The sequence below is a fragment of the Labeo rohita genome, chromosome 5 (assembly GCF_022985175.1).
Source record: "Labeo rohita strain BAU-BD-2019 chromosome 5, IGBB_LRoh.1.0, whole genome shotgun sequence".
Classification (NCBI taxonomy): Eukaryota; Metazoa; Chordata; class Actinopteri; order Cypriniformes; family Cyprinidae; genus Labeo; species Labeo rohita.
The window spans coordinates 4,445,492-4,468,814 of NC_066873.1; the positions used below are offsets into that span (position 1 = coordinate 4,445,492).

General features: G+C 36.1%; 1 protein-coding gene across 1 annotated transcript in view; it reads right to left on the bottom strand.

Annotated features, from left to right (window-relative positions):
- The window catches only part of LOC127165710 (astrotactin-2-like), a 565,932-nt gene that overhangs the window by 142,124 nt on the left and 400,485 nt on the right, over positions 1-23,323 (bottom strand).

Consider the following 23,323-nt stretch of genomic DNA (forward strand, 5'->3'; position numbering starts at 1 on the left):
TCCCCCACCCACTTGGACTGTTGTTGTTTTGAGCGCCAGGAGTCGCTCCTGGGGGGGGGATTCTGTAACGCCAAGCCAGCAGAGGAAGCCCTCTCCCTAGGACTGCCTGCACACTCCCTCTGCTGCTTCTACTGCTACTTCCTGTTTGTCACTATTTAAAGACTGGCCATGTGCTTTATACTTTGCGAAGTATTGCCAGTTTCATCTGCCTTACCGAACGTTTCTTTATTACTCTCTTGGATTACCTGTTGCTGTCTTGCTTTGCTTTTGGTTTATTGAGTTTACGGATTACCCTTGTCGGATTGTTTGCCGGATTGGACTGACTTCATGGTATTTGACCCACTGCCTGTGTTATCACCTTGCTGCTCGGATTATGTTTATGGTTTTGGACTGCTTTCCTGGTTATTGACCCTCTGCCTGTTTCACGTGTATGTTTGCTGTTGTTTCCAATAAACTTCTGCATATGGATTTTAACGCCGCCTCAGCGTCCACGTTACAATAGCCTAGCTTTATGATGTTTTTCTACATTCACAGAAGCGCTGCAGGTGCGAAATGTGACGTGACCATGTGAATTCTCATGTTCTGTTGTTTGCTGCTTTTTGTGCATGTAAAATTAATCCCGGGAAACAAATTTGGTATTTTACTGGGTCACAGACACTTATCCTTTCTAAAATAATGAAATTTTAATTTAAAAAATCTTGTCCGCTAACGGTTACTAATCGGTTAATGAGCGTCAGCTGTCGGTTAATGAAAAATAACCAAAATGAACACTTTATTCAAAGAAAGAACCGCTTGTTCCGTGCGTCATAGGTCATTACCACAGACCTTTCAGTTTCGGTTTTCAGTCAGATCGAGTGTTTGCATGCACTCTCAATTGTATCAGAAAAGGCATAAACCACTCCGATCCAGCTCAATCGGATCGATTAGGGTGTTTACATGAACGTTTTTCAATCCGATTGAACAGTCGATCCGATTAAAAGTGGATTATTTGGGTGCATGTCAACGTAGCCAGTGAGAATGGAAGAGCAGCACAGGGTTTTTTAGGGTGACTTTCCACATACAATTACAAAGAAACAGCAAACAACACAAAATTAATCATGACATTTTAAACCAGAAAAAGGTAAATATTGTTTGTTTTTTTATGTAAATTATACTCCAATAATATTTCAGTTACAACTTGGAAAAATATATTTTTTAAAGTGCATGCCACTAAATGTGTTATAATATCAGAGAAAAAATTAAGAGGATTCTTGAATTTAAATCAATGAATCAATCAATCAATCAATCAGTCAATCAAACAATCAATCAGTCATTCAATCAGTCAAATATGTGAGCTCACATATGTAAAGGATTTGAGATATTGGACTTGCAGAAACGTATTACACAAATGTAATTTTAGTTATATATGTGTAGAAACAATTTTCACTAAGGAATTGCTGGTAACTTTCATAAATGATTACAAACAATCAGCAAGTAATACATTCAATTAGATGTGAAATTGCTAAGTTGAAAGACTGTAAATGTATTTCTTTTTTTTTTACTCACAGTTTCTATCCAACAAGTCAAATTGATTTGTATAGTGTTTTTTTTTTTTTTACAATATACATGGTTTCAAAGCAGCTTTACAAAATGTCGAACACACAAAACTCTGTTGTGAAACTTATTAATGTAGAAAAGTTAGAACAGTCTCTAACTTTCCAAACCACTTCTAAAGCAATTTAAGCATTGTGTAGAATCCAGGCATGATGCCAAACTCTTGAACTATCATCCTTGCATTCATGTTTACCTTGTATAATGTCTACCAGCTAATATCTGAGATATATGTGTGATAGTTGGGTCTTGTACAGTTCGATCAATAATCATCATGCTATTCTCAGAAATGCTACGGAGAGGATTGTGTAGAAATAGCATGCATGTGAAGAGCTGTTATGTCTTGGTGTCTTTTCTTCTTTCTCAGCTTCATAGACAGAAAACGTCAACAGAATAATAGCATTAGATTTTAAGGGCAACGTGTTTTTTCATGGTACCTTCAGGGCTGTCTGTCACATGGGGAAGTTGTCACATATGCCCATGTTTGTATTCTCCTGCAGTGCTTATTTATATCAGTTTTAAAGAGCTGGTCATATGGGTTTTTGAAAAATATCTCTTTTGCAGTTTGTAACGTAGCTATCCTTCAATGTAAACAGTCTACAAAATTGTTAATCAAAAAAGTGCACTATACATACAGATATTGTCTCTCAAAAGAAAGTCGACTCAGTGCCGCCTCCATAACGAGTCTTTATTTTTTCGAATCTTCTGCCTGTTACCGATCTATGTCACTAGGTAATATTTTAGCATAATCCCCGCCTGCCCACGAAATACCAACAGTATCACCTTCCCACAAACACTTTCGCTAGTTAGTGTGTTTTTACATCATGTCAAGTAGACGCAGTGTTCTGCACTGTGAAAGCAATTTGTTTCGTTTTCATTGCTGCAAGATGATGATGTGAAGAATCAGTGGTTAAAATGTGTTCCATGATACCACAGCAATACAATTCGAACCTTTTGTTGTGAACTCATCCTTTTACCGAGGACTGCTTCTCTAATGTTGGCTTTTATCTTCTTTGGCTTCTTCTTTATTTGGACTAACAAGGGTCTCCGAAGCAAAACCTGTACAAGACGTTAAGTGGTACATCCTCAACTGAGTGCTTAAAATATCTAGCTTTTTTGTGTTAATATGTGATGTATACCTAGTGCAGCTTTGGGTTTCTAGGTATAGCACGATATTACTGTCTTACTAAAATAATTCACTGTGACCCCACTATTTCCTAAGAATGTGTCAAATAATGTAGACTGTTGCTGTTCTAATTACTTTGTTTAATAAAAGAATGTAGTAGCGCAGACTTTATAATCATTATGAAATTGCTGTTTATTTTGCTGCACCAGCAGTTATAGGGTTAATGCAGGGAGTAAAACACTGATGTGTTAAACAAACTTTTTTTATGTCATTATCTTAAAGGGGTCATCGGATGCTAAGTTCACTTTTACATGCTGTTTGAACACTAATGTGTGTTGGCAGTGTATGTACAAATCTACCCTATAATGATAAAAATTCATGGAGTGGTTTTTAATTAATCTGTAAAAATAATATCCCCTTTTTCAAATCGAGCCGTTCTCAGCTGCCTGTCGGTGTGGGATCACACCCACAGAGGCCGCTCCCACGATAGTTGATTGACATGAGCTCTCTCCTTAGATTAGTTGTAACAGTCCACCCTCTTTGTTTCAATGCCGGAGCAGTGATGTAAATTAGACAAGAATATCTCCGATTGAGTGATTGAGGTGTTGTGTTGCTGGATGTAATAATGAACACAGTGGTCGTCATTTACTCCCGACATCTGAGCCACCGAAGATGCAGTAGATTACGTTTGTTCGTGAAGGCAATGCGCCTCCCGATCTACACATATCCGTCTATGCTCGCGCGAATCATTCGTGATCCAGCTTCACCTACAGCAGAAGTGAGTATAAGGTTTTTTTATGAATCTCTGCGATCGTCTTTACTAATAATGTGCTAGTTAGCAAGTTTAGCAGCTAAACGTGGCTAAATGCGGCTAGAGTAAACAGACTCGTCACTCCACACAGAGAAGAGAGGGGTGGGGCGAGCAGAGCTCATTTGCACTTAAAGCAGCCTCGACCAGAATGGGATGATTTTTGCAGAGCTGACTTTGGTAAGGTAAAAAGGATGATGTTTTACATAACCATTGAGAATTTTTAACCAAAGTATATTATAGACTTTTCATTAAGACCCTAAAGAATCATATCAACTTGTGGAAAATGGCCATCCGATGACCCCTTTATAAACGGATTGGAGCACTATATTATTGTTTTACGTAAAGGTGCATGCTAGGGTTGCCCGGTTGTCACAACAAAACCTGCTCAATTGCTACTCAACGCTTTTTGTTGGGGTTCCCCTGAATTATTCCCATTCCAGGGGCTAAATATGACGTTATTGGGGTTGCTTTAACATCAGAAAATGTTGAAACTGGAAAACTTAACTGGAAATGTTAAGAGTAACTGAAACTTTCATCATGTCAAATAATCTATTAACTATGATTTATAAGGAAGAATATAATCATGCAGAATAGGGCATTAATATGTGCTTTATACGTGCTAATAAATAGCCAGTATGCTAGTGATATGCATGCTAATAAGCAACTAGTTAACAGTGAGAATCGGTTCCTAAAGTGTTTTTTTTTTCTTTTTCCTACATACAGTATGTACATGTATTCAGAATGGGGTTCATCTTTATTCAATCACGTTTACCAGTGTGATTTTATATTTTTTGGATTTGAAGTGCTTTGAAAACTTTGGTTGGGAATTTGGACCTTATCAACCTTAAGAACTGTATTGTTTTCACTCATAATTATTTGACTAATTTCTGACTATTCAGAAGCTCAAAATACATTTTTTTTAGATAAACGGAGTAGATTGATGATTGATTGGTTAATTAATTTAGTTAGTAGTCTTTATGGAGGCTCAGAAACTCCTGAGCTTCTAGTCAGTTGTCAAATGAATTTTGTTCATGTTTCGTTCCAAAAAAAAAAAAAAAAACACGGTTGATTCCCAGTTTTCAGTATTTATTACAGGCTTTCTTGGCAGCATTCAAAGCCTGATGCTTTAGTTGTAATGGGACTATTTTTATTGGCATAAGAAAAAATGAGTGAAATAACTGGTCAATTTTGGTCAGTAATTGCAGTAAATGCAAAATCTGTCAAAATCTATTTAACAATGTTCACTGAACTGTTAAAAAAAGCAACTTTGTTTAACTGTACAATTAAAGCTGTATTATAAATTATATAATACAACGCAAAACAGTGATGACTGAGAGATGAACAAATAACATTCCTCAAAAGCCTGATGAATCCTATTTGATACTTTTTGATGTTTTGCCTTATAAACTCCTAATATGCTGCTTATTAATAGTTGTTGAGTTCAGGTATTGGGTAGGATTAGGGATGTAGAATATGGTCATGCAGAATACGTGCTTTTGTCCCTATACTAAAGTGTTACCTTACTAATAATATAAAGATAATCTTATGTTTACTTTATACAAATCAGTAAAGATTTCAAAGCCAAACTCTATTTCATTTCCTCCTTATCTTTCATTCTCCTCTCTTATTCTGACTGCCTCTGTTTCCTCCTTCATCTGACCATCCATTCACAGATGGAGGGCAGTGGAGCGGGACAGGCGGGACAGCGGCCGCTCGCTCCACACACCAGCGTGTGTCAGCCAGCCTATAAAACATTACAGCGTTGCGCTGCGCCGCGTGCAGCACTGCAGCTCTTTAGCTTGTAAACGCGTGTCATTAAATAATGAATCGTGAGTTAACAAGGATATAAAGCACTGACAGCCTGACATGTTCCTGTCACTGTTGCGTTCAGTTGCGTGAAACATTTTTGACTTCGTCTCACCAAAAGGGGTCACTGCTTAGTCGACTTTTGAGTTTCTACAGCCTCAGGAGAGACACAACCACTCATAAAAAAAAAAAAAAAAAAAAAAAAAAGCTTTCAGACAAGTATATTGTAAGAAATTAGATGTTACGAGAAGAAAAAAACCTGGAAGTTACACAACCTGGAAATTCAAATAGCTGCTTGGTGAAGTGGCTCTGAACACTAACCCTGTGTCACGCGGCATTCAGAAGGCATCAAAAGATTAGTTTTTCAGGTCGGGCAGCCTAATGCACACGGTACTCAAGTGTTTGGATGTCTGTGTGTTTGGACCGCTTGATCAGTAAGCATGAATGAGATGTATGGGTGTCTGAAGGTTCATTCACAGTAGAGTGAAATTTCGCAGTGGGGTCACTCTCTCTGCTTTAATGATTCTGTTTTAATAATAAATTTAGTTCACAATATGAATCTGTCAGTTGAAAATGAGTGTGTGATATTAGAAAGCAGACATTTTATAACAGAATGAGTAACATAACAGCCAGGTCAATGATAATGTGCAGTACATCTTCATAAATGATTAAATATACTGCACAAAATTCACAATATAAAAATGCAAATCCACTAGAATAACACTTTAATATGCTTTTAGTAGGAGTCCTTATTAAAGGAATAATATACTATCAAATATTTTACTTGAAGGTGACCTATTATGCCTCTTTTTTACATTATGTATAGGGACGTAACAGTATGAACATTTCTTATCACGATTATAGTGACCAAAATATCTAATGTAAATGTTCAAATAAAGCTGCGAAAAAGTTTCATGAAAAGATAAACCTCACATTTCAGCCTTTTTTTTTTTAAATAAATTAAAAAAAAAAAAGGGTTAAGTCAAAATGATGTTTGATTCCATAAATTATTATATTTTATCTGTTCCATAAATAATCTAGATAACTGGTCTGAATTGTTTAAATGTGTAGAATCCACTTAAGCTTGTTTTTCATCAACCGGTTACAATTTTGGGTACAGCAGGGCATGCAAATTCGGTCCGTTTTTTTGGCCAGACAAAAACTACACACAAACTGAATGTAAATGTAAATCTCTGTAAATCCACTGTATGACACTAGATGGCACTTATGGAAAAGCTGAATTACAGCTGTTTCCCGTGAACTCCGTGGATAAAGCAGTACTGCGATTAACAACACTTCTTTAGGTATTACATGGAGCGAAGGTGAAAACAAAACGGCATTGAATCTTTTCTGAGGACAGTCGGAACCTTCAGAGGTACATTCATATAATTAATTAATTCATATATTCATTAGAATTCCTGATGTTTCTGTTGTTTATGTTTCTGCCCAACCCCCAGTTGCGAAGTGAAACGTACGGACTGCAGATACATTAGTTACCAAATAATACACATGTTCTTTCTATGAGGGTTGCTATATGGGAGAGAAAGCCAGCTGCATGCCGAGAAATTTGTGCTGGCACCCTCTCATACATGACGCACTCTTGACATTTACCATTAAAGTAACGCCAAAAACGGCTTCAAATTAACTATGAAACGAGAATAAAGTCGTAAGAGCTGCAATGCATTTCTTATTGCTTAAAATGAACAGAGACTATCTTGTGTTTTTTCGTGGGTGCTCGATTATTTCCTTGGGGATTGGTGCCTGTGCCCTTAGCACTCTTAAAACATCCGCCATCTTTTCACACAAAACGAAACTACTCTGCGTGCCGTTCGCAAATAAGACTGTTACTTAAAACTGTGCTTTATGCTGTACAGTATTTATTTATCATCAGTTGTTCAAATCACGGTAATCAAATACGGTTTTAATGATAATTCAAATATGAAATGGTAATACTAACCGTGGGGAATTTTATCATGATTTATCATCAAACTGGTAATTGTTATATCCCTAATTATGTATTTTAAGTCTCAGATGTCTCCAGAATGTGTCTGGGAAGTTTCAGCTCAAAATACCCCACAGATCATTTATTATATTATTTTGAAAATGCCAATTTTGAGTTAAAGCAGAAGCAGGCTGTTTTCGTGCATGTCTCTTTAAATGCAAGTGAGCTACTGCTCCCTGCACCCTTTTCCAAAGTAGGACTGTGTCTTTACAGTTCGTGCCTCAGATATTCTGCTAAAAAAAAAAAAAAAAAAAAAAAATCTGTTTGATTCTGACTGTTGTGCCTATCACGCTGATATAATCCATTTTAAAGGGGTCATCGGATGCAAAGTTTACTTTTACATGTTGTTTGAACATTAATGTGTGTTGGTAGTTTATGTACACATCTACCCTATAATGATAAAAAATCCGTGCAGTGATTTTTAGTTAATCTGTAAAAATAATATCCCCTTTTTTTTTAAATTGATGCCTCATCATTCTCAGATGCCTTTGGGTGTGGCGTCACACCAACAGAGGCCACTCCCAAGATAGTTGATTGACATGAGCGTCTTACCCCAGACCCGCCCCAAAATCAGCTGTAACAGTCCGACCTTCATTGTTTCGATGCTGGAGCAGGGATGTAAGTTAGACAAGAATATCTCTGATTGAGTGATTGAGGTGTTGTGTTGCTGGATGTAATACTGAACATAGTGGTCGTCATTTACTCCCGACATCTGAGCCGCTGAAGATGCAGTGGATTACATTTGTTTGTAAAGGGAATGCACCTCCCGATCTACATTTATCCATCTATGTTCATGCAAATCATTTGTGATTCAGCTTCACCTACAGCAGAAGTGAGTATAAGGGTTTTTTGTATGAATCTCTGCAATCACCTTTCCTAATAATGTGCTAGTTTGCAAGTTTCGCGGCTAAACTCGCTAAATGCGGCTAAAGTAAACAATCTCTCAGAGCACAGCTCGTCACTCCACAGAGAGAAGAAAGGGGTGGGGCGAGCAGAGCTCATTTGCATTTAAAGGAACAATCCATCACAATGGGTTGATTTTTGCAGAGCTCATTTTGATAAGGTAAAATAGTGGTGTTTTACACTACCATTGAGAACTTTTAACCAAAGTATATTATAGACTTTTCATTAAGACCCTAAAGAATCATATCAAATGACCTCTTTAAATCATAATAGTTTAAACTTCTAATATAAGGTTTTCTGACCACACACATCCAAAGCACACACACAGAAAGTAACGCGAGTATTAAACTACGTTCTCTTTCATGCCTTATTGCGCTTAAACTGTCAAATACAATAATACAATAAGTTATGTTAAAAACATGTTAAAAAAACATGTTATGTTAAAAGTAAACAGCTGGAAAATAAATTGCATGTTTATATCAGATCTGTGTGGCAGCAGCGTAGTATGCAGTAAATAAATAAATAAATCCACTGTTCTTTTGTCTCCTCTGAGGCTGGGACTTAGGGCTGCACAATTAATCGAATTTCTAATCATGATTACAATTACAGATGCCACAATTATGTAATCGTTCAAGTGCACAATTTACAATTTTTTCCTGGAAGCACCTTGATTGTTTCCAAACAAAGCCAGTTTGAGGACAGAGGCAGCATCCTGTCGAAACCACAAGGAATCACATTTCAAGCCTGACGTAATAGGTCTAATTTTACCTGATGTAGAAGAGGTTTTACCCATGCTGGCGCCAAGGGAGACGCATCCCATGTTTAAGTGCTATAATCGGGTCCCCGATGCATCTACCAACCCAGAAAATGTGAAAAAGGACAACCCAGTGACAACCCAGTAATTTTTATTGATTCATTTATTTATTTTTTTTTTCCATTGTTTTATTATTTTTTTTATTTTTTACTTTTTATATTTAAAGAAGAAACTATATATACAAAAGGTGGCATGCAGTGCTTCAAACTATGGTATAAAGCTATTCAAAGCATCATTAAATGTAAATTGTTATAACCGTAATTAATTAATAATTGCAATTACAATTTCAATGGAATAATCGACAATTATGATTTTTGTCATAATCATGCAGCCCTACTGGGACTCTAAATGGTGTTCTGTGCTCACCTGTGTACCCAAAGACAAAACAGTTAGCATACTTTTCTCGAACCTTTGCCATTAGAACTGGTACACCATTGTTGCTTGCGAAAACAGAATGACGATGGAAAAGTGCAGATTAAGGGGGAGTAATATTACAATGAAATCCCCTTATCACGTCACGGGGGGGAGCGAAATCTGACGTTCTCGTTTTTTCACATGCTTGTAAAAAGAGGCTTACCAAAACAAAGTTACTAGGTTGTCCTTTTTCACGTTTTCTGGGTTGGTAGATGCACCAGGGACCCGAATATAGCACTTAAACGTGGAAAAACTAACAAATAAATTCTATTTTCCACCACAGATCTACAAAAACCTGGATTACTCCTCGGGTTAACATGCTTCAGCGATGCTAAGGCATTAAATCAGTGCTTATCCATCTATGGGATGCGTCTCCCTCGGGCCCAGCATGGGTAAAACCTCTCCTACATCACGTAAAATTAGACCCATTACGTCAGGCTTGAAATGTGATTGCTTGTGGTTTGCAGACAGGATACTGCCTCCGTCCTCAAACTGGCTTCTGTCTGGAAACAATCATGGTGCTTCCAGGAAATAATTGGCACTCACTGTAGGTTTAATTTTCTCTTTTTGGTGTTTCTTGCGGATGGCTGAGATTATCCTTAAAGGGGTCATCGGATGCCCATTTTCCAATGCCCAAGTTGATATGATTCTTGAGGGTCTTAATGAAAAGTCTATAATATACTTAGGTTAAAAAATCTCAATGGTTGTGTAAAACAACACCCTTTTTATCTTCCCAAAATCAGCTCTGCAAAAATCATCTCATTCTGGTCGAGGCTGCTTTAAATGCAAATGAGCTCTGCTCGCCCCGCCCCTCTCTTCTCTCTGTGGAGCGACGAGCCTGTTTACTTTAGCTGAATTTAGCCGCGAAACTTGCTAACTAGCACATTATTAGGAAAGGTGATCGCAAAGATTCATAAAAAAAAAAAAAAACACTTAAACTCACTTCTGCTGTAAGTGAAGCTGGATCATGAATGATTGCCATGAACATAGACGGATATATGTAGATTGGGAGGTGCATTCCCTTCACAAACAAACGTAATCCACTGCATCTTCAGCGGCTCAAATGTCGAGAGTAAATGACGACCACTATGTTCATTATTACATCCAGCAACAGAACACCTCAATCACTCAAACGGAGATATTCTTGTCTAACTTACATCCCTGCTCCGGCATCGAAACAAGGAGGGCGGACTGTTACAGCTGATCTGAGGTAAAACGCTCATGTCAATCAACTATCGTGGGAGCGGCCTCTGTGGGTGTGACGCCACAACGACAGACATCTGAGAATGGCTCGATCTGAAAAAGGGGATATTATTTTTACAGATTAATTAAAAACCACGGCATGGATTTTTATCATTATAGGGTAGATTTGTACATGCACTGCCAACACACATTAATGTTCAAACAACATGTAAAAGTAAACTTAGCATCCGATGACCCCTTTAAAGCCTGCAGACAGTGCCAGTCTCAATGTGACCGGTTATCGGTTAAGTTATCGGTTAAGTGTTTTCACATTTTGCAAACAAAGAGTTCAAAAGTGATAAGTGTTCATTTTCTGGTAAATGGTTGGATTTGTGAAACAGTCAAAGGCACACAGACACAACTGGAGGTGTGATGTATTTACTTTTAACCAGAGTGGCGTGAAAATGTATTTGATTCTCTGTCATTGTCCTGTTTGAGCACTCTGTTGTTTCACATTTTCAATCGAAATGCAGTATTGCACAAAGGGACCTGAGTAACAAACTTCCAATACTGTATTTTACATTCTTTTTGAAGGTTATGCTGAAGCTAATATCTGTTTGGACCATCCTTAATGGCAATAACTGACACTGACTGGCACTTCCTATAATTTGATATGAGACTTGCATGTCTCTGTGGAGGAGTCATATCCCATTCTTCTCTGCGTTGCAGCCTTAAAGGAGAAGTCCACTTCCAGATAAACAATTTACAGATAATGTACTCACCCCCTTGTCATCCAAGATGTTCATGAATTTTTCTCCATATAATGGACTGATATGGTGCCCCGAGTTTGAACTTCTAAAATGCAGTTTAAATGCGGCTTCAAACGATCCCAAATGCGGTTGTAAACAATCCCAGTCGAGGAAGAAGGGTCTTATCTAGTGAAACGATCTGTTCTTTTCATAAAAATAATACAATTTATATACTTATTAATGTCAAACGCTCGTCTCTGCCTGATCTCTGTGTATTCTAGCTCAAGACAGTTAGGGTATGTCGAAAAACTCCCATCTCATGTCTTATATCGCTGTTTTACGTTTTTTGTTAAGGGTGTTTGATCTTCTTTGCATGTTCACTTTACAAACACTGGGTCGGTACTTCTGCAGTGATGTAGGATGATTTTAAAATGATTTTTGAAGTTGAGGGAGAAAATACGGTCAGAGTTTTTCGGCATACCCCAACTGTTTTGAGGCAGAATACACAGAGTTCAGGGAAAGTAAGACAAGACGAGCATTTGAGAATAAAAAGTATTTAAGTTGTACTTTTTTAATGAAAATAACCGATCATTTCGCTAAATAAGACCCTTCTTCCTTGGCTGGGATTATTTACAACCGCATTTGGGATCGCTTGAAGCCGCATTTAAACTGCATTTTGGAAGTTCAAACTCGGGGCACCATATCAGTCCATTATATGAAGAAAAATCCTGGAATGTTTTCCTCAAAAAACACAATTTCTTTACGACTGAAGAAAGAAAGACATGACATCTTGGATGACAAGGGGGTGAGTACATTATCAGTGACATTGATTGGTAAATCTACAGACACAAGCTGATCTTTTCAGGTTCGTTCTGCAAGATTCAAAGGGCTCTGCAGTGTAAAACTGAAAATAATGGATTATTTTGCATTCTTCTGCATGCATTGTTCTGTAATCAACATTTTTAAGCTTTAAAAAGTACAAAAGGATATTTACAATAAAAGGATAAAAGTCAATGGGTGACATCAGAAGGAGTGTCCAAACAGCGGATAAAAACATCAGAATAATCCAGATGTAATCCTCACCACTCCAGTCCATCAAATAACATCTTGTGAAGCCAAAAGCTGCATGTTTGTAAGCAACAAATAAATGATAAAGATTTAACATTGCTTCTGGCTATAATACTATAATCCACAATAACGCTTCCTGCACTGAAAAAGTCCATCCCCTGTTGTCCTCCCACATCAAAATCCAATGATTTAGACTGTTTCAGCTTGTAAACTGTGCTTGATCTGTGCATATTTCTCTCATGATTCAGACCAGATGACTTTTTCACTGTAAGAATCGTTATTATGGATTATGGACTCATATTTTAGCCATAAGGATCCACTGGTGAGCAAATGACGAAATGTTAAATTTCTCCAACTCATCTACATCTAGAATGACTTGAGGGGGGGCTTGAAAATGTGGATTAGAGTATGTATACTTTCAATGAACTGAAAAAAAAATGGTGAGATTTAAAAAAAATTTAAAATATAATGAGTAATTCACAAGTTAATTTAGCTTCATTAAAAGGTATGAAAAGGTGAAATCTAGTTTAGAGCAGAGTTAGTGCTGAGTCCAAACAGCACTAGACTACACTGACTTTCATTGCGTGGAGAAGGGGAAAGTCACACAGGTTTGAGTTGGAGTGTGAGTAAATGATTTTCTTTTTTTTTTTTTTTGAACTATCCAGTTAAGCTGGCAGTAAGAACTCAGGTAATAAAGAAGGATCGTATCTCTTAGCAACAAAAACCATTTCTTTAATAGAAGCAGTAGTCTCTTCAGTGAACATTTGTTCTGACCTGAAGCTATCTCCATCAAAATTAATACAATATTTCTTGTAACACACTTGAAGCTAGTAATTCTTCCTGAATTTGTTTTGAGATTTACACCTTTTCCTGTGTGGAAGGAAACCCACTAAATAGACATGTCTTCGTTTCTCTATAAGCGATTTTTTTCATTTATTTATTTAAATGAACTTGAGGAAACAAAGTTTGTAAGATATGTAAATGTCTCTCTTAATATGACTGCCTCCGGCTGCTCTTTCCTTCCTCTGATGATTTAACTTCAGTTAATCAAATGACTCGCTTCTGCAGCAGACAATGCATCCGAATGGTTAAAAGCAGCAAAAGAAATCCTCAGATTTTCAACTTTGTTTTAATTAAATTGGAACCTCTGGCCTTCACTTTAATTTTAATGGTGGGACTCTTGTGAAAAATTTAATCGCTGTGTCTTGTGACAACCCTTTTGAAAAAGAAGTGTGCTTAATTGTACTGACTGTGCACTTTTAATATACTTCAAATCTTAAAAGTATACTTGCAGATAATATAATATTACTCAAATTAAAGGTCACTTAAGTGCACTTAAGGAGAGACACTTTCATGACTGTTTCTTAACACACATAAGTGCACTTTTTAAATGCATTTTGTAATAATGTATGAATGTAAAAATGTAATTTGAAATAATTTATTATATAATTATATAATAGCGTTAATGTAAGCAACATTAAAGTATATTTTAGTTCACATTAATTGCGTCACTACATTCAGCAGTAAGCCTACACTTTAAAGACAATAAACAATATTTCAAAAACAACAGAAGCAAACAAAAAAGTCCATATAAAGATGTATTAAAGCCAAAAGATGTATTAAAAGATATACCAAAAAAAAAAAAAAAAAAAAAAAAAATCACTCAATTACATTACATGTATTTTACACTTATTATAAATGTATACTGTACTTTTAAAGTATATTACTTGCAAAATAAGTACACCTTATATGTTAAAGTCTATTTATTGTTACTCTGCTCACAAGAAAAATAATCGTGGTTTGAGTGACAGAAAAAAAAAAAAAAAAAGGAAAAAAAATGTTTTGCTATATTGTTTATAGCGGCTGTACTTGAGTGTCCAGCAGGACTGCTTTATGTTATTTGTACATAAAAACAATGAAGAAACTTTTCTTAGGCCTCAGGCAAAGCAGATTGTAGTTTGCTTACAACATCAACGTTGCAACTTGTGTTGTTATGAATAATAATATATTTTGATTTGTATCTATTAAGTTGCAAATCAGATATTGCAGCTTCACTGACATGCAAATTTATTTATTTAGTTAGTTAGTTGGACAGTATACATATTCGGATACATATCTCTTTCATATTGCTGCCAGCCCTCTCATAATTTTTTCTTGCAGATTTTTCTCCCCCCCCCCCAAAAAAAAAAATAAAAAATAAACCAGCAACTACAAAGCACCGTCATCTCTGATGGATGGTCTTCATCTTTCCTGTCCCACACTGAATGCTTTTTAAGGAAACGCTGCGCTCGCATGGGTCAGAAGGAGTCTCAGAGCCTCTTTTCTCAGATTGGCATGTCAATATCTATTAGTCGTTGTGGCGGCGCTGACTGTGGCCATCCTGATGCAGATCTCTGAGGATCCCAGAGAGAAAGGCATGCTGGGAAAGAAGTGCACTGGCTGTCAGCTGAAAAAAGCATCTACCCATGAAGGCCGGTCTGAGACAAAGAGTTTCTGTTTCACCAGCACACACATTCAAGCATTTAAAGGAAAAGTTCACACAAAAAAACAAAATCCGATATGGGCCCCAAACTTTTGAACGGTAGTGTATATACACTACCGTTCAAAAGTTTGGGGTCAGTAAGACTTGTGATAGTTTTTAAAGAAGTGTCTTATGCTCATCAAGGCTGCATTTATTTGATTAAAAATACAGAAAAAAAACAGTAATATTGCAAAATGTTTTTACAATATAAAATAATGTTTTTTATTTTAACATACTTTAAAACAGAATTTATTCCTGTGATGAAAAGCTGAATTTTTATCAGCTGTTACTCCAGTCTTAAGTGTCACATGATCCTTCAGAAATCATTCTAATATGCGGATTTATTATTAGAATGATCAATGTTGGATAATATCAACAGTTGTGCTGCCAAATATTTTTTGGAACCTGTAATTTTTTTTTTTTTTTTCAGGATTCTTTCATGAATAAAAAGTTTAAATAGTACAGTGTTAATTCAAAATATAAATATTTTATAACAATGTAAATTATTTATTAATAACTTTTAATAAACTTTTAATTATTAACTTAATACATCCTTGGTGAATAAAAGTATTAATTTCTTAAAAAAAAAAAAAAAGAAAGAAACAATAAAAATGTACTGACCCCAAACTTTTGAACGGTAATGTATATACACACACACACACACACACAATTCTAGTGTCCAAAGTCTAGTTTTTTTATATACTTTTAAGTTCTGAAGTACACTGCAAGTGTACATTCAATACAAATAAGTGCACTTGTTTTTTCATAAGAGATGTGCTATATTCCAAGTCTTACAAGTTTTGTGATTTTAATCACTGATTATCTTCCCCTCGGATCTGATTTGCACAGGCACATATTTAAACTTGCCACGTTGCACCACTATTTAAAAAGAACTATTTGCAGTTAATAACATTACATAATATTTGAAAATGACTTATTAATGAAAGTTATTAAAACTGTTACCAAGGAAACTTATTGTTTGATGTTAAGCCAAACAGAACAACCCTTTCCCTAATTTGCAGAAAGCAAACATCATCAGAAATCATATTCTATTCTGCACAAATAAAATTTGCCTGAATGTTGTTTGTTATATCATTATTGGCGCTCCGACACTAATTACTAATTTTCACAAACTGTTTCCATGGATGCATATGGCCAAAGCTGCATAAATATCACTGATATGAGGCACAATGTTTGATGAACATTATTATCATGAGCAAAATGTGATTGAAAGCATCTGTAGCCCTTCAGGCTGCATCAATTCTCAGTCACGTCGCCCTTCTGTTGTGCTTGTAGTTAGTAAAGAGCTGCATCTACATATCAAAGCATCTGGTGAAGGGATGTTGAGGACATGAACCCCAAACAAAGGCCTGAGACAGAGACAAACACACATACTACAACCGGAAAAAAAAAAAAAAAAAAAAAAAAAAAAAAAAAAAATGGAGATGTACTAATCATTACTGAAAGCAAGAACAAACTCGTAAAAAGAACATGCTGCACAGTCTAACATGCCTGGATATTCATTGACACTTCTTTTGTATTTCACAGAACAAAGAAAGTAGTATGTAGTCAAAAAGACATGAAAGTGTGTAAATGATAACGCATGTTTCATTTGTCGCAATCTCCCTGTTACATCTGTTGTAATTTGTTGCAGTTTTCACATTTTTGCCTAAACCTACCCAGTATGCAAACTAGTGGTGTAATGCACCACAGTTCAACTTGAAGGAGAAGTCCACTTCCAGAACAACAATTTACAAATAATTTACTCACCCTCTTGTCATCCAAGATGTCCATGTCTTTCTGTCTTCAGTCGTGAAAACAATTACGGTTTTTGAGGAAAGAATTTCAGGATTTTTCTCCATATAATGGACTTTTATTTTCCAAAAAAAAAAAAAAAAAAAAGACAAATCGTTTCACTAGATAAGACCCTTCTTCCTCGGCTGGGATCACTTAGAGTCCTTTGAAGCTGCATTTAAACTACATTTTGGAAGTTCAAAATTGGGGCACCAATGAAGACTATTACATTATTACTATTACAACTGAAGAGAGAAAGACATGAACATCTTGGATGATAAGGGGGTGAGTAAATTTTTTGTGAATTGTTGTTCTGGAAGTGGACTTCTCTTTGAAGTGGTTAATCTGGTTGCAATATTTATTTTTGTCTTTTAATTGTTTTATTTAAATTGGCCAGTTGTTCTGAAAGTGGAGTTCTCGTTTAAATCTGACGAGGCATCTGTAATATGGTTTGTTAAACATAATAACATGTAAAACACACAGAGTTTAGCTAACGTATGTTTCTGATACACATTACAACAAGAGCGATGAATGAAAAACATAGACAAACCAGTCACCCTCTCTTTATAAACTGTGTTCAATTTTGAGTGCCAGTCATTTATGCCGTCATCACCTGGGTGTTGAAAGCGCATGTGTGCAGGTGAGACCTGAACAGCACACGTTGCTATCTATCTGTGTTTAAACTAACTCATTTAAGACTTGCCAGTTTAAACATTCAATAGCCAGAAGATGTGAATGAGAACTTGCACGTGCAGTGAGAAGATTTGTGTGCGCTCATCCGCGATCAGGTCTCAGGTCTCAGACAGCGTGCAAATATTGAGTTCTCTTTCAAGTCTTGTGCTTGAATAGACAAATTCACACAAAAATTATGTCGACATGCTCGTCTTGGTAAGTATTATAGCAGACATAGTCGGTTGAATGTATAATATCAGTGTACTGGATCCATGCATTGTCTTAAAGTGACAGTACTTTTTTTAAATGTTAATCAAACAACAAAACACAAGGAAATCACTCACTGCTTTTGATCGAATAGCTTTTGTAACTTTAATAAGGATTCATCTTTAATTTATACATTCAAATATGCAATAATATTTTACATTTGATTACTTTATTCAATTTCTGTACCTAAAAACTAATGTTAGACCTACCTAAAAAACCTGAAAAGCACTGTTTATTTTATTTGTGTCTTTGCTCAATTGTTTTTACTTGTACTGAGCTTGTAGTTAGATCATTTGTTCTTATTTTGTTTATTTTTGACAGCATAGTTCTTTTCCCCTAAACAAAGCACATACCGAACCACACCGAAACCATGACTCTAAAACCGTGATACAAACCAAATCATGAGTAATTTGAACCATTACACCCCTAGTGCAAACCAACATGTGCATGATCTATTTAACGCAGGGGATGTGTTTATTTATTTATTCATTTATTTATTTATTTATTTTTATCCCAAGGTCCCAAATATATCTCAAATATAGCGTTTATATTATTGTATGTTAAATGTTTAACAATGTTATATATTTGCCACCTTTGTATTACATTTATGAATTATAAAACATTTATAATAACATTTATTTATTAGCAGTTATTATACATTTACTATATTGCTAATGTTAAAAATACAGTTACTTATTGTTTGCTCATATTAGTTCACAGTGAATTACCTGAAGTACAGGTAAATTAGTACAATTAGCATTAACTAAGGTTGGTAAATCTTATAGTACAAGACGGTCAAACTTTATTTCAAGGTTCAGTCATTACTATTAACCATGACTTTTGCGTCAGTAAACTCATGATTTCCTAATTTAAGGTATGGGGTAGGGTTAAGGGATCTAAAATATGGTCATGCAGAATAAGGCATTAATATGTGCTCTTTAAGTACTAATAATATGCATGCTAATAAGTAACTACTTAATAGTGAATTGGTCCCTAAACTAAAGTGTTACCTAAGTATAGTAACATTTTCAAATATAAATGTACAAATATAAATATAAATTCAAAGAAAATGTACAAAGAATACTGCCATACAACACTCAAAAAAGTGAGCAAGCTTAAGACAACACACAACACACAACACACAAGGACACAACACAAGCACAATGTTCTCTTGCAGATTTGTTGTTACAGCTTTGCTGCTGTTACACTGTGCTGTGACACATACGGCTGTGAGGTGAGGGTATACACTGTGCCCTCATTTACTTTGTTCTTTTAAACCGGAACAAAAGACAGAAAATAATCTCTAGACCTCACACTCGCCTCACATATTCTTTTGTTGCCTTCAAAAGCCACAACACTACAGAAAATAAAGGAAGACCACCACAAATCATGACACAGCCCTTCTGAAAAATGTAATCCACAGACGCCCTTCAGCCTGGGGAGAAAATTGTGTTCTTGCCAGAAATAAGTGCACTATTTTCCTATTCGGTGCATAAAAGCACACGACACAGAAAATGTTTAAATGCACTGTGACTGTTTAGTGTTTTAGTAATGTTCACATCAGTAAAGTAATTTCTGATCGGACCTCTCTGGCTAATAATGTCTTACATCAGAAACAACATCAACTACAATTTTTTCTTTTTTTTTTTTTTTTTTTAACTTCAGTGTTTCCACTGCTACGACACCCCTCGCCCCCCCTTGAAGGTCAAGTTAATTTTATTTTCTATATAGCGCCACAAAAGTCATTTAAGGTTACCTCTCCTATAGAACAGGTCTAAACCTTGTTCTTTTATTAAACAAACTAAATGTATTTTATTTATCTTATTTACACGACTGCATGTCATTTCTGTCTCTACATGGACGCACATCTACAATTTCTCCTCCGCAAAAATGCGGACAGGATCGCAGAGTCCATTCATAAAAATGGAATTTACTCTATAGCATAGAATGCCATGGAATTCATCAATTTTTGGATGAATAAATCTAAATTGGGTCTGTCACTTAATTATATGACTCATTATATGATGACATGAACACATGAACACATTTCCAGAGCTGCTGTGAGAGTCATTTCATGTGAATTTTAGCATCAAAAGTAGCATCATATCATACTGTATACACACAGAAACTTCACGGCAACCTGTCAAAATAAAAGTACGGTTTAACGTGTAACAGAAATATATTACTCTTGTATTACTTTTGTACAGTCTAATGTATGTCTTTATATATTTCTATTTCTGGCCAGTTTAAATAAAACAATTAAAACACAAAAATAAATATTGCAACCAGATTAACCACTTCAAAGAGAAGTCCATTTCCAGAACAACAATTCACAAATAATTTACTCACCCCCTTGTCATCCAAGATGTTCATGTCTTTCTGTCTTCAGTCGTAAAGAAATTATCGTTTTTGAGGAAAGCATTTCAGGATTTTTCTTCATATAATGGACTTCATTGGTGCCCCAATTTTGAACTTTAAAATGTAGTTTAAATGCAGCTTCAAAGGGCTCTAAATGATCCCAGCCGAGGAAGAAGGGTCTTATCTAGAGAAACAATCGTTCATTTCTTTTCAAAAAATAAAAATTTGTATACTTTTTAAGCACAAAAGCTCGTGTAGCACAGGCTCTGGAATGCGCGTTCTTGAATGATTCGTTCATTTTGAAAGATCTTTAATGTGACTCCGGAAGAACAAGCCATCTCGGGGAGTGATTCGTTCAGTCGCACATGTGCAACATCCTATTAGGTTCTGTACAGGAATTAGTTCACCTGTTTCGAGTCTTCAGGTTTTTCAAGTCATTCGTTCATCTTATGGGGCTGTCACGTGATGAACGAACGACTGAAAACTTGTCAGATAAGGGGTGAGTGAGCTAATCATATGACTAAAGACCCAGGTAAATAAAGAAATTAATCTTTTCTGTTTCTTATAGCATTACAGTTTTGTCTTGTTTTGTAGCGTGACCAACATTTCTGTAAGCAGTAGATGTGTTAGGGAAGTAACACGTAACATTTTAATTATATTTTGCTAAAATGAACGAAAATGACTCAAAAAAAGATTTGTCCATTTTGCTGAACAAGACTCAAAGGTCAGAGTAAAATGATTCGAACTTCGAATCACATCTAAGTTTTTGGGCTCACCGTCATCGTCTGTGTACTCAGACTCAAAAAGATAGAGATTGCTGAAAAACTCCACCTTATTTTCTCCTAAAACTTCAGAATCATCCGACATCGTTGTAGCTTTTTGTTTGTAAATAGGGTTTGACTTACTTGTCCATTATATGAAGAAAAATCCTGAAAAGCATAATTTCTTTACGACTGAAGACAGAAAGACATGAACATCTTGGATGACAAGGGGATGAGTAAATTATTTGTAAATTGTTGTTCTGGAAGTGGACTTCTCCTTTAATTGCAGAAAAAAAAATTCTATGATTATTATTAGAACTTTTTTTAACAGAATATTCACACAAATTTTCTTCCATGTAAAAAACTGTACTTGTGGCTACTACTGTCATCACTGTACATACAAACTACTCTGTGATAATTTCAATGTTTGTGCCATACAATATATTGTGTGATTAAGAGCTTTGTCAATAGTATCAGAGCTTTATTTTAGTATATTACCATAAACTGTTGAAAATGTTGAAAAATAAAGCAAACACATATATGTATATATAAATTTGACATTAAGTAAACTACACTATAAAAAAAAAATAATGTTGCCTCATACAATGCCTTATTATGCCACTAAATACAAAAATAAAATTATATATATATATATATATATATATACACACACACATATACACACATATCTATATATATATATATATATATATATATATATATTTGTCACGGGGGCGGAGCAAAGCGACAGACACAGTGGGCGTGACGTCAGGCCTCGGAGAGGCTTTTATTAAACAATAACAAAAAGTGTCCAAAAAGGGGAAAAAAAGTGTCCAAAATAAAAGGGGGATCTGGTGTCCTCGACGTGACGGGGTTCCGTGAAGGAGGGGTAGTGTTCCGAAGGGAAGGGTCCAGGTAAGGGGCGGAGTCCGGCGGCCGCACGCACTCCCCGCTCAGGTCCGGGGTGCGAGGGGCGGCAGCTTCTCTAGCGGCATCGTCCTGCTCTATCCACGCGGCATTTCTGGGGGGGATAAAACGGCCCGGCAACCTGGCCCGTCAGCCGTCACGGGTGCGGTCCTCATCCGGACCCGCGGGGTCCGGCAACTCGTCCTGCGGTGCTGGTTCCCTCTTCACCCCTTCCTGGACCCACGAGGACACCAGCGTGCATGCACGGGGGAAGAGACCGGTCTCCTGAGGAGAGGCGCGCTCGGCATTTTAACAGCGGCGGTGATGAGGCTTCATTCACATCAGGTGTGCCTCATCACACGCCGCCAGACCTGGATGTTTCAGCGCCCCTCCTCCTCCCACACGCCCACTCCCGTCGGGAGCCTGGAGAAGGGCGGCGATTACCGACGGGGTGCAGCTGACAATTAGGGGGGAGGCAGCCGACTCGTCACAATATATATATATTTTTTTTTTTGCAATTTCTGAGTAAAAAGTCACAGTTGCTACTGTATTTCTTGCAAGAGTTTACATCTTACCATTCTGACTTTTCTTCTCAGAATTGCAAATTTATATCTCCCGACTGCAAGTTATGCAAGTTAACATCTTGCAATTCAGACTTTCTTCTTAGAACTGCAAGAAAAAAATCTGAATTGTGAGATAAAAAACTTTATTTATTTATTTTTTTTAAATCCCATGACAGAAACAAGCTTGCATACAATAGAGTTACAAGAACCTCCACACAAAAGTAGATTATCAGAGGTGCACAATATTATGACTCTTAGTATAAGACCAGTGGGTGACATTATTTGTGTACAACAGCCTAGGTGCCTTATCTCAGGAAGCATTTGTCTTTATTTTCAGACAGTGGTGGTGTAGTGCTGGGACTTCTTCTGACACACAACATTGATAACTTAATAAAGATGGAGTGTTTTACGTTCATGAGAAGCACTGCTGCGCCACAACACGCCATCTAACGTGAGTGAGTTTGACAGCCGCAAATGGATACGAAAGCAGTCGTGTAGGCTGTAAATTAATGTCATTTCTCTTTAATTGTGAGGCTTTCTCAGAAATGTGTTTGCAGAACAAAATTACTTTCACTTTAGACCAAAAAAAGTACACAAATCATAACTGATGTGTCTTGAAATTATCACAGCATACTGCTTTAGAGCGCAAGCATTACTGCCCGCTTTTTGAGTGCCATTCAGAAGTATTCAGAAGTATTTTTCCATTCATTTTCTCTATAGGGATTCCAAACATTTCTTCAATAAAGACTTTAAAGCACCGAACCAAAAAGATAAATCACATCCTTACAAACTTTGATTTTTCTTAGGCAAATAAATGTTTGAAGGTCAAAAATAAATAAATAAATAAATAAATAAATAAAAAGGATGAAGGAATGAATGTGCACCATGAAGCATTGTGACTGATAAAATCACATTAGGGTAAAATATAAAACTTCATTGGAAAAGTATTTATAATTTCAATACAGAAATAATTTAAGTAAATGGTTCAAAGTAATTAAGTAATCCCTGGTGGTGAC